Source organism: Dasypus novemcinctus, chromosome 18 (assembly GCF_030445035.2).
Source record: "Dasypus novemcinctus isolate mDasNov1 chromosome 18, mDasNov1.1.hap2, whole genome shotgun sequence".
Classification (NCBI taxonomy): Eukaryota; Metazoa; Chordata; class Mammalia; order Cingulata; family Dasypodidae; genus Dasypus; species Dasypus novemcinctus.
In genome coordinates, this window is record NC_080690.1 from 49,812,090 (window position 1) to 49,825,754 (window position 13,665).

Below are 13,665 nucleotides of genomic sequence, written 5' to 3' on the forward strand. Positions count from 1 at the left end.
GCAAAGAGAAAGCAGCCAAATATCCAGACAGTTGATAAAAATCACACAGCTCTTAAAATGGATCTGTTTTGCTATATTTTAAGGTGATATCCAGATGCTTGGCATCATCTCGATTCAGCCTAATATTTCCATCTTCATTTCTTAAATGTTTCTAACTTATTTCCAGCCCGACACAAGGCTGCATGACCCCCAGATGAGACAGCTCACTCTGAAACTGGCAGCTTCCCCCCAACTCTGCGGAAGGGCTGAGGCAGGTGCATTTCTTGCTGCCCTCTCCACAACTGTCGTCTTCCTGGCCTTGGGGCAGACCAGCACCCCCACCAGTGGAAACCAGAGTCCCCAAGGCAGTCAGGAGGTGACCGGTTCAGGTATTGATCAGTTCTTACTCACATAAAACCTTTCACCTCCCTGAGAGGATTATGCCACAGCCAACATCTGATATTCGCATGTGGAAATAAACTAGAATATAAAAAATCTGCTTCAGTGACAACATGGGCTATGATCTCATCCATCCCCCAAGCCAAGCAGAGAGCAGCTCCTGGTGAGCTGGAGAGAGAGTGCACTGAGATGCCGGAACTACACAGCCCATTAGGGAGTCCAGGGCACAGGAGACTCTGTGGCCATTGCCCCAATCCACTGACAGCCTCCACTACCTGGGGCTGGGCTGCGAGGACCTGGGTACACAGACGATCAAGCCTGGAAGGAACCTTGGCAGAACAGTTATCACCATGCCCTTAGTATGCCCTGTGTGCCAAGCAACTGGGTCACAGACTCTGCAAGTATATTTTCACTCTGAACTCTGGTAGTTTAAAGAGAATAGAACTAGGGGCCTATATCCAATGGCCCCAATAGGAACCCATGTAAGACCCAGATCACTGTGAGGAGCAGAGTCCTTTGGACTCTAAAATCATCTTCATCCATGCAGCAACCCTGAGAAGCTGGCAGGGAAGGCTCAATCCCATTTCTGTTGACAAAATAGGGACCCAGAGGTTAGGTCACCCATATAAGTCCTCACTAAACACTCTTATGTTTTAGACATTGGATATAAAATTTGGATGGCAAGACAAGGTTTGGTAGATTCTTATAAATCAACAACTTTAATATAAAATAATGCAATGTGATGTTATGGTGATAATTAATGGATTTATGAAAAATATTAATTCAGGATTCCTTAAAGATAGTGTGGGCTGGTGATGAGGCATCCATTTAAAATCAGGGTGAGGCCCTGTCAGCATCTGCATGTGTGGACTCAATTGGAAGTTGAGTCAGAAGCTCTTTGTGTTTGAGCTCTTATTCAAAGTAACATCAAGTCTGGATTCCCTTACTCCCAGGCCTGTGGGTTTTCCATCATGTCAGGGACTTTAAGTGACTAGATGCCCAAGGGAACAATTGCATGTCAGGTCAGAGTTCTTGGGGAGAGGATGCTTCTCTGCCCACAGACTATCTTGCCCAGCGTGGCTACCCTATATAGTTAACCAGCTGCTGCCTTCCAAAGATGCTAGAATTTATTTTAGGACATATGAAAAACAGGTTATAAGATATCCCAGGATGCACCAAGGTCAAAAGCACCTATAAACAGAAGTCAATCACATCAGGTTCCACAATACAATGTGAGGGTGCTCTCTTGGAGAAAGGATGGCTCCAGTCTGGGTCACTACTCTTCATACAATACAAGGTGACCCAAAGGGCAGCTATGTACAGAACCCTCATGATTGTCTTAGCAGGAAACTCTAAGGGGACCTCAGAAGGCCTGGACAGGAAGGAGTCCAGTGACTCCTGCAGGAAAAATTGCAAAGGGCATCTGTAAAACTTTCTGGAGTGTGGGGTAAGGGGGTCACCGTGCTTAAATTCATTTCCCCTTTCCTGGTCACACAGGAAACAACTCTTCCCTTCTCACAGTTCTTGCATTTGGATGGGCTGAATCCACTCCAAGCTCGTGAAGAGCCATTCACAGCATTAAACCTATTCCCACAAGTTACAGATACAAGCAGACCTCCTGTCTCCAAGAACTTTTCCTTCAGTGCCTTGTTCTCAGTCAATAGTCCCAGATGAATAAGACATACTAATTTATACTAAGGTGTTAATGACTGAAGGCTGATACACGTTATACCTCAGAATGCATTTAATAGTCATAGATTTAAACTCTGTCATCAGATTGTGTTCTAGCTTCACCTCTTCATGACTGTGTGACCGTGAATAAATTCTTCAACTTCTTTTAACCCTAGTCTATTCCTTTATAAATTATGTTGGTAATATTTACCTCTTCCATCCTTCCATGGTTTGAAAGAGCTCAGCACAGAGGGTAAGGCATTCATGCCTCCATGAGCCCTTGGTATCTGCAGTAATTCCTGTGCTCTGAAGGTCGAGTGGCAATGAAGGCAACCTGATACAACAGAGAGAACACTGGACTGGATGCCCAGGGCCTGGCTGAGCCCCACATCTGCCTTCAGATCCCTGGATGTCTATGGCCCTGTCATTACTTTTGTTGGCTCACCTTCCCCTCACTTGGTGATGGTGATCATTGATTCTGGGGTTGTCTCACAAGCTGCAGAGTTCTCACCATGCCAGGTTAGGGTGGCTGCATGTCCATCATGTGGTAGGCTGTGGCTACCACATGCAGATACCCACCACTGTCAGTGTCTGCTTCCTGAGTGATTGATTCAAGAGCACTTGGTGTTAAGTCAGGAGTTGACTGAAATGTGGAAACTGTGGAGGAAGGTTATCCACTCAGGGCAGATGGTGAAATTCTCCAGGGCAACATGAAACCATTCCCATTTGACCAGTAGCCTGGTGCTTGGTCTGTAAGCAGAATTGGGCAAAGACAGGGAGAACTTCTTTGCCTACATTTAACCTTTCTTTTAGGTTTCACAGAGGTACTCTAATTGAATATTATCAGGCCCACAGGCACATATTCATTTATGTGCATGTATGGAAAGACATATTTTCATGCAAACACATGTGGACATGTATATGCAGGAATACACACACACACACACACACACACACACACATACTGGAAGACATGCTTTGGGAATATAATGACCTTGAGTGCTCTCATCTACTCCTGGGCATTTTTTCCAGATTTGGCTAAACTCACTCCTGTCTGCAGTCAGCCACCAGGTCATAAAGGATGGCTTTTGTATATGATGGGCTCAACAGCGCTGGCATACATGGTACCTCAACCTCCAGCAGGTTGGCCTAGGCTTGCTAATATAGGATTTTCAGAGTTCTCAGAGAATCAGAGCAGATGCATGCCATGCCTTTGGAATCCTGGTCTCGGGACTGTCGTGTTGCTCCTTTTGTAGCATTTTATTGGCCAAAACAAGTCATATGACTAGCTTAGATTCTGGAGGTGGAAAAAGAGACTCCACTGCCAGATGGGAAGAATGACAAAGTTGCAATGGAAAAGGAATGTGGACAGTGAGAAGGCAATAGATACGGCCATTTATGCAAACAATTGCAGGATATGTGGTAAAAGCTGGAGTCGAGGAATTCCAGAGCATTCAAATGGAGCAGGGCAGGGAAGGCCTGGCAGTGCCATAGCTCTGCTCCCTGGCTCTCCACCTCTTTGTTGCTGCAGTTACTGCTGTTTCCCCAAAACATGAGAAAACCATTTTGCTCTGTTACATTCTTCACTGACAGTTGAAAATACTTTTTTACCCATTTATGGGTGCAAATTAATGAGATGACAGCAGACTGAAACCAATGACAACTGCTAATCGGTAAGCAAAAACAAGGGATGAGGAGCCGATAGCAGTACAGCTGTTTTATTTTCATTGAGGAATGATTTTATGTTAGAAACACTCAATATTCACAGCAAATTAAAAATAATGAAGTGAATTGATATCAATGATATATTTTTTTTGCTTACTATCCCTTTGTAAATCTATTTCTTCACACAAATTGACATGTCTAATTGATACATACGCTATTATTCCTCATTAGTAGGCTGAATAAAATAATTCTTGATTAAATTTATCGCAATTTACCAATCCAGCATAATGTTTGCAAGCTATAAAAGTCAATCAACAGGGAACCAGGGAGAAGCCAATAACATTATCACATTTTGTATAAAATAGAAGCAGCCTTCCCACCCTGGTGAAAAGAAGCCCACCAGAAGACCCACAAGGAGGCAACATGCCATAACGAGGGAGTTCCTACCCGACTCTGTTTTCACAGGCATCAGCAAAGATTTCAAAACACCTCTCCTTGGGCTCCTGGCCTGGGCTCAAGCCATCCCTGCTCTTCCCAGCCAGCCCACACCAGTCCTCAGCCAAGCCTTCAACTGCAGTAACATCCAGGTAACTGGGAATGGCAACAACACCTGTCATCCACACCACCCATACCCCCCAGCGGTATGTCAGAAAGCATGCTGCCCAGAAGGAAGACAAAGCCCTACCATGACCTCCAAGAGACTGCCTACCCTGGGTACCCCTCCTAGGGCATCAGAGTCGGGGTAGATCTTGAGTCCAACTCTTCTCCAATGTAGCAAGGTCTCCCGTTGAGCCCCTACCTTCCCTAACGTTTCAGCAGTTTCAAACTGGCAACACTGCATACTATCTTCTGTTCCATGGAACCGTTCTGTTTGACCTCACACGGGATTAAAAAATATATATGAATTAATTGTCAACCTCTACAAACTTGGAGGTTTCACAAAAAGCCCTGGTTTCTAGATTTCTCTTGTAGAATAGGACACCTGGCTACACTAGAACCATTTTCAATACAGATGAGGCATTCCATCGGCTTGCGTTTTGCTCCTGTCATTGTTTTCCATTACCTGACTGCCTCTGAAAGTGTCTAGGTTTGTGACTCTTACAGTAGATTGCTTTGAGTGCTCAGATCTGGTTTCTCACTTTCTGTAGGTCCTTGGTTGTCTTAGGGTGACTGTGCACACTGGGACTATATAAGCAGGCCCCGAAAGAATACTTCACTCTTGACAAGACGAACCTGTAGCAATACCCTAATGACAGTGAGGTTTGTCCATGGATCTCCTTATTGTCTTTTTCCCATCCTGTGCCTAACACCTATATCCTGTGAAGGAGGCTTTCTCCCTTCCTCTGTTTCCTTATCCAAGCTGTTGCATATTTCACTCTCCAGAATATCCCCCACCCTCTGTCAAAGGCACCCCGCCTGCATCCATTCTCCTATGCTCCAGGCCTTAGACTATGAATCAGGATGATAGAGGAGGGCCTCCCTGACTCCTGGGCCCCCAAAGTCTCCGCCCAGAACAGTGCTAGGACAGGAATAGAGTGAACATTATTTTGAATAGATGGACCTTTGCTGAACCTCTCCAATGAGACTCAAGTGCTAAAAAGAGTCCACAGAACATAGTAGATGTTCCAGAAATGGTTTGCACCTATGACTGCCATCTTAATTGTCCCTGTTGATTTCTTATCCATCTCAGTAGGTAATTGGCCCAAACATTGACCAGGGACTTGGTCCAAACATGCTAATGTGGGTGGCGATCTGCCTGTGATCTTGCTGGGTGCTTGCTCCCACCTTCCCCATAAAATAAGCAGTTAATAAGTATCAAGGGCTTGCTGCAGGCCAAGCCCTGTACCAAGTATGTATTGCCTTGTTCAATAACTACTACCAGCCTTGGGCAAATGCCTAACTGAAATTTCTGTACCATGCCTCTTAAACTCATGCCATCTTGCCCAAACATTCATCAAGAAGAAAAATTATAATCCATCCACAAACATTTTTTGATTGCCTAGTGTACAATGCTGTCATGGGCACAGTGATGGGTAGAAAATTTATATGAGACACCATCCCTGTCCTTCAGGAACTTATAATCTATTTAGGGAGATAAGTCCCATTATTGGCAATAAATTAAGTGTGAAATTATTTTATACAATGACAAAGGAGCTCAGAGAAGGGAAGGTTAGTGAAGGTTGGAGTAATGAAAGAAGGTCGCTGGAAAAGATGAGGCTTTATCTGGACCTTAAAAAATGGGTAAGACAAGACCCAACCCACTCCAGTAGCACCTTTGTGCCTCTCCAGCTCCCTTGGCTCCCTCAGCCATCCCCCAACCACTATTAGAAGGATGGTTACAGGGTCATCTGTCTTGCCTCATGTGGTTCCGACAAGCAAAATAGACCATTTGATGGGAACTATGGGAGATAGATGTGAGTTCATTATGGGGAAAGAGGAACTTCCCCAGAGTCAGAACTATTTGTTAAGGTAGAAAATGAGAATTTTCCATCACTGGGGGTTTAGAGCAAGCCCATCTGGGTGGGGATGTTGCAGAGAAAATTCAAAGGTGCCTGAGATCCCTTCTCCTCTGTTCCTGGGATTTGGGAGTCCTGAGTGGTGCAGGGAGTGCTGAGTTCATCCCAATGGATGAACCATGCAAAGCATGGGAAATGTCTTGGTGCAGAGGGGAGCATGGGTGCTGCACCAAGAATTCCCAAACAAAAGACACCATGTGCATTACCAAATGCACCCAAAGGCAGAGTATGACAGGACTCAAAGTGAGAAAAGCTGCTCTGCTGGGGGTCCTCAGAGAAGCATGGATGTCTGTTATGAACATTGCCAGGAGCTGGGCAAGCATCTGCGAGTCTGACTTCTGACAGTCAACTCCACCAGTAAGTTCCACAATAACAGGTCCAAAGCACAAGTGACCACTTCCAGTCCCCAAACCTCTCCTCTACTTGTGTTCCCCACCCTAGAGAGAGACTTAATCACATGTTCTCTGTGTAAGTCTCCTAAAGCAAACCAGAAATGGTTTGGCTTTTACAATGGGAATTTATTAGTTTACAGTCTTAAAATTCTGAGGCCATGAAAACATCCAAATCAAGGCATCATCAGATGATGTTTTCTAACCAAAGATCTTGGACTGTTCTGTCACATAGCAAGGTATGTGATGGCATCTACTGGTCTCTCCTTTCTCATCTGGGTTTCATTGTCTTCAGCTTCTGTGTTCTGTGTCTTTCTCTGTCTTTTTCTCTTCTAACTCATTTCATTTGTAAAGGATTCCAGTAAGAGAATTAAGACGCACCCTGGGCCATGCCTTACCTGAAGTACCGTAATCAAAAGGCCCTATTTGTAATAAGTTTACACCCACAGGAATGGATCAGATTTAAGAACATACTTTTCTGGGGTCCATATAACTTCAAACCATCACACCCTCTAACTGCTAATCTGAAAGACAACTCCAACTTCTCCCTGTCCATCAGAATTGCCTGTCCCCATATCTCATCCATCATTAAGTCTTCAGTAGTCAGGTAGTACATTTAATGCTTTCCATCCCCACTGCCATTGGCTTAATTCAGGTCACCCTCATTTCCCACCCATAAATGCCATGGAAGCAGGCAGCCACTTCTGCCTTATTTATCACTGTTGCCTCAGCACTCACCAAAATGCCTGAAATACAATGACAACAATAACAGCAATAATAACACACCTCCTTATGTTGGACACTTAGGTACTGGCATGTATAAGCATAATTGCACATAACAATTCTCTGTGGGGATATTATTTTTTATCACCATTTTATATCCAAAGAGAATGCCAATTTCCCTGTTGTGGGTTGAATCATGCCTCCCAAAAAGATATTCTGGAGTCCTAGTGTCTGGTCCCATGAATGTGATCTTATTTGGAAGTAGGGTTTTTGGAGATGTAATTTTTTAAGATGAGGCACAACTGATTGAAGGGGGCCCCTAATCTAATATGACTGATGTCATTATAAGAAAAGAGAAATTTGAACACAGAGACAGACAGACACAGAGAGAAGATGGTCATGTGAAGACAGAGGCAGAGATTGGAGTGAGGCATCTACACGCCAAGAAGTTCCGACGGTTGTTGGCAAACAACAGGAGCTAGAAGAGGCAAGGCAGAATTCTCCTACAGTTTCAGAGGAAGTATGACCCTGCCATCACCTTGATTTAAGACTTCTAGACTTCCAAAATGTGAGAAAAATAGTTCTGTTGTTTTGTTTGTTTGTTTGTTTTAAGTCTCTTCATTTGTGGTTCTGTATTATGGCAGCCCTGGGAAGTAAAGATGGACCCATAGCTAGTAAGTCCCAGAGCCAGGGTTGGAATTAGACCTGATTCTGTCCCTCAACCCAGTTTGGTTTCTTCTTGATTAGGCTGTGTTGCCTCAAGGGTAGCTTAAGGAATGTTTGTAGAATAAATGAGTAGATGACTGCAACTTCTAGTTATTCTTCTTGCCTCCAGCCCTGCTTCTTCTCCAGGCTGCACCCACCACCTCAGGTACTCAGGCATGCATCTATTTTTTCTCCCTTGTTTAAAATCTTCATTGGTCCCCACACTCTCAGGGTAAGGTCCAACCCTCAAATCCAGCTCAGAAAAATCCAGCCCCTTCCTCCCTCTCCATCTTCACTCTTCCTTCAGCCATACTGAACTATATGATGTTCCCAGCATGATGTTCCATCTTCTTTCTTGTCTCAGGCCATTCATTGTGCACGCCAGTGTTCAGCTGAAAACTCTTCCCTCTTCTGCTTGCCAAGGACCAAATCTCTCAAGCAAGAGTCTCCTTTGTCTTGCCCCTCTAAGTCTCGTTAAGGTGCCCATTTTCTGTGCCTCCATTTTACTTTGCATTATCCAACAGAACTATAATGGCCAGCATTTTGAATTGTGTGTATGTGTGTGTGTGTGTGTGTGTGTGTGTGTGATTCCTTCTGCTCCATTAAACTGTCAGCTCCTTGAGGTACAATGGGAATTTGATCACCCTTTGGTCCCCATAGGCTAACTTGGGTTCCCAGTGGCTACACAGAAATATTGGTAACATCAATGCCTTTTTGTTTTAATGAATCAATTCAGTAAAATTATTAATGAACAAAGACCACACACAATTTTAGTTAGCTGCAGGGATCAAAGATGATAAAAAAACCTCATGAACTTTGATGGAACCATATCTAGACCCGTGACTTCAAGCTTTGGGGAGCATCAGAATCACCTGAAGGACTTATTAAACTAGAAGACACAATCCATCTACTATAGTAGAACTGCAGGAGTGAATGAGGGGGTTGGGAGTAGTTCTGAACATTTTCTTTTCTAGTAAATTTCTGGGTGATGTGGATGCTGCTGGGTTGGCTATCATCCTTTGAGAGTACCAGTATTCTAGAAGGTTCTGAAGGGGTCCACCAAAGAACATTTGTACTCAATAAGACTAGAATGAAATGGAAAAAGAAAAGTGAAAACACAGGTTTCTCTTCTATCTCAAGTTTGTAATTCACAAACCTAAAGATAAATTCTGTTATCTGAACAAAAATCACTTGTAGGGCAGCTACACCTAGTCCAAAGTTGACGCACATGTGAATTCCAGCCTCTTGTAGCTGCAATCCTGGCTTCCCACATCCATGCTGATATGGAACAGCCCCATTCAGCCAGGCACCCAAGAACCAGTGCACAGGCACTTCTGAGCTATCTGGGCAAGACCGACTGACTGGCAGTCCAAACAATGCATGACCCCTCCTCACCAATGGGAGCAGCTCCAGGCAAACCAGTGGCATTCTCCAAACAGCTCATACAGGGAGGAAACAAACAGATTCATCTCTGAAATTTGATACCCGTTCCAGACACAAGTAGCAACAAACTTAGCGACAAAGCTGTCAAAATATGTTCCACAGACTCATTGGCAAGAGATCTGGACACATGAAAGATATTCAGCAAAACCAAATCAGTTGCCAAACTGGGAGGTTTGACAGTGTGTTCGGGAATACATTTAGATCTAAACAGGAACACGTCCAAAGGAGTGAGTGTCTCCATAAATTATTATGGAATGATTAGAAATAATTAGTCAGTGATTTCAAAATATTACATATATTTTTCAGTGGTATTGAGAGGACGTGTTATATAACGTGGGATTTTGTTGTTACATTGGGTTTCTCTATTTTTTCCTACTGCTCTCCAGCAGTTTTTAAAATGGGGGCCACAGATGTAATATTCCACTATGCAAATCACTGCGGCTTAAAGAGATATGTTTTTAGGCTATAGTATTCCTTTGCAAAGCTTCTAATGGAAGTAAAATGGCAAGGAGAGATTCTGGTTTCTTTCTGGGTCTCTTTGTGGGTCTCTGGGTCTCTAACCTCTGTCCCTGAGTTAGAGTTTTGTATTAATGGAGTTAAAGAATTTACATTTCAGAGGTCGTTAGAGGTTGTACCAATCCCTGACTTTCAGCTCACAGAGGTTGAGCACCACACCCAAGCTCACAGGGAACTTAAAATCTCTACTGGAGTCAGGCCAGGAACCCAGTCCACTTTCTTTGGTCAGATGATAATAAGAACCTGAGAGCTCTGGGGCCTTCCTGAAGAATCCTATTTTCAGGGGTAGATGTAGGGAGCAAATATGCCAAGTGCTCCTGCTGGCACAGGGGAAACATTCTTGTACAGGCAAAGGAGAGAGGCTTCATGGGCTCTGTTCCTTCAGTCAACCCCAGAGAGTCTGGCCAGACCTTTGACAGCCACCCAAACCCAGGCATCCCAAGAGCTGGTGATACTCCAGCATGTCTTAGAATCCTGGAATACCAGGTCTAGAAAGGCTCACTCTCCTCATTGACCAGAGGAGTGGTGACAGCCAGCTCTGGCCTCCTTTACAGAGCAGGGAGAATATTCTGACCACCCAAGCATAAGAAGTCCCACAGGATGCAAGAGAATGGACTGATATGCTGGGCACCACAAGGGCCCAGCTGGTCTCTCTGCCTGGAGTTTTTTCCACTTTCTCTTTAGGAGTTAATATGTAACATCCTGCTAAGGGATATTAACTTTTAAGTTGCTGTAAAATCCAATAATGATATTTATCAATTTGTTTTAATTACAGAGCACAGCTAAGCATATGTATGAGTTAGCCTAAAAAGCCAGCATACACACCTGCTGTGAGGAGAGCTTTCCAAAAATGGGACGTGAGGAAAATATTTGAATTCCATTTCTCAGTTCTAATGTCCCATTTGGAAGGAAAAATAAAGAAGAAGGAGAAGAAGAAAATGGAGAAGAAAAAGGAGGAGGAGGGGGAAGCGGAGAAGGAGGAAAAGAAGGAGAAGGAAAAGGAAAAGGAGGAGAAAGAGGAGAAGGAGAGGGAGAAGGAGAAGGAGAAGGAGAAGGAGGAGGAGGAGGAGGAGGAGGAGGAGAAGGAGGAAGAGAAGAAAGAGAGGGAGAAGGAGGAGAAGGAGAAAGAGAAGGAGAAGGAGAAAGAGAAGGAGAAGGAGGAGGTGGAGAAGGAAGAGGAAGAAGAGAAGGCAAGACTTCCAACACAGAAGCAGGCCTTCACAGTTAGGCCTTTTACAAGATGATCCTGAGCTATGCTGCTTGTCTGTGAGGAAGGCACCAGCATATAAAATGGTAGTGAATTTGCATTACTTCCAATCCATCATTCTCTGGGTGTGCAGGAAAAACCAGGGGACCCGCTGCAACAAAGCTCAGCCTTCGTGTTGACAGATTCTTATTTAAGTGACTATGAATACAACAATTCCACAAATAATTTGTCAAGTGTGTGGCTGAACTGGCTCTGAACCCTGATAAATACCGACTTTCCTCCTGCTACAAAAGCAGCATGTTTCGAGTGCGGGTGCCGAGGAGCAGGCGTGAAGATTTAACAATCGATGCTGCTATATTTCTCTCTTCTTTGTGGTTTAACAAAAACAAAACAAAACAAACAGAAAACAACTTTGAAGGGCGGCTTTTTCCCTCAGTGTTAAGTACCCGAAGTAGTAAGCCTTGCATTCTACACCAGGCATTGCAGACTGAGTGGCAAGGGGTGTTCCTTTTCAGAACACGGGGATGGCACCCTGCCTGCAGAAGCTACTGGCTTTCTCCTTGGATGCTCCACTTGGATCGTCTGCAGCCTCGAGTTCCCGGGGTCCCACACAGAGCAGCCGCAGTGCCTGGCCCGCGTCGGCAGACCTGTGGTTCAAGACAAGCCTGGAAGATGGGCAATGAGTCTTCTTTAACAAAACGTGAATCTAATCAGCTTTGAAGATGGCAATATACACCTAAATGTCTCTTGCAGATGTAATTTAGGATGCATTATTAATTTATTTTTCATAAAGCTCCCAGCTCCTGAGAAGGTGAGTGAGAACACAGAGCCACCCAGATGATAAGGCTCATTTGTCAGAGGAAGGTGGGTACAGGCATAAAAACAATTTTCCTTCCTAAAACACCATCCAGGAGGATTCATGGACTCGTCTTCAGGAAAAAGGCTTCCTTGCAAACTAGGTGATTCCAGATATTTTAATAAAGTGCCAGCCTCTAATGGGACATCAACACTCTTGCATTCACTGCAAAAGTGAAGTGGTAACTTACCAAGCCCGATGGCCAGGCTTCAGAACAGACACCTATTTGTCAATTATACCAAAACTTCTGACTCTGGGATACTAATGCCTATAGAAATAATTAAGAAATAATTAACTCGTTCTAACATAAAATGCTAATTATTTATTGTTTATAAAGCAATTTTAAATAATGCAAAAGCTCATACAGTCGGGCCATCATGATTTTCCAGTCATTAACTTAACCAGGATTTGCATTTTGGGACTCTAGCCAGTGACTTACACGCAGTCCTTAAGTCATTTTTCAAACACCCTGTCCCATCTTAATCTATTCATCATTAATCACATTTGGTCACTTTACATAGAGAACACTATTCAGATGAAAGATAAAAGAAATACATTAATAAAGCTAAGGCAAGTTGGAATACTTCAAAACATAAGGTAAGGGATGAATATGGTTAGCAAAGCAATTTATACAATGTGCACTTAGTGAAAGGGGGGTTGGTGGGATGTTGCTTATTATTTAAAAGGGATTGTAAGGAGGAGTAGGCTTTTATCCAACCCAACACCCTTTTTCATGGTTCTGGAAGTGACAGCAAGCATCTAAGCTGGTCCCGGGAGCAGCTCTGCTCTCCAGACAGTAGGGGAGCATGTCCACAGAGTCTGTGAAGTCCAAGCACATCTTGAACCCATGGTGACTACAAGCTGGTTTGGCAAAGGCACAGTCCCCGAGAATATTTGGGGTGTCTCCCTCAGGGATCGATTCAGCCCACACTCAGTGTTGATGCTAGAGTTTTCTTGGGGGTGAATGCTATTAGCATGTCCTTGCTGGGTTATGTCCAGACTATATTCTCTGGGACATGGCAGGTGGGCCTCTGGTGAGCTCCTGGGCATTCTGAGCTATGTCCCCTTCCTGGGGTGTGGGCAAGGCCAGATACTAAAAGGTCATTTCCCAGGCTAGCGGAGGGGAGGAGAGAGTGGAGAAAGGAAAAGCAGAGGAAAAGCTGACAGATGGAGGAGTTGGGAAGGTAAGCTATATCCCACCACCTTACTTCCCACATGGAATGTTGATGGGCACCACCATCAACAAGACGTTCTGAGCCAGTTGGGCCAGAGCTTCCTCTCCACGCTCACAAACTGCCAAGCCCCAGCCCAAACTGGTCAGATAAAGATGGTCTCCCTGAAGGGTTTTCAGTTTCTTAGGTTACAGGGCAGGAGATGGGAGTGTGGCCAGGCCACGGACTCTTAGGGGGACAGAGGACACTAAGTCGGCATTTTCAGAGGAGGGAGGTTGAGTCCCTGACTCAACCGGGGAACTGGAAGGTGAGACTGCAGAAACCCAGGGGATACTAAGGCAGGGTCAGCCACACTTTGGTGGTTACATCTGAAGGTCAGTTTGGGGGCACATCGAGGCCAACAGGAACCAACATATTCTGTAGG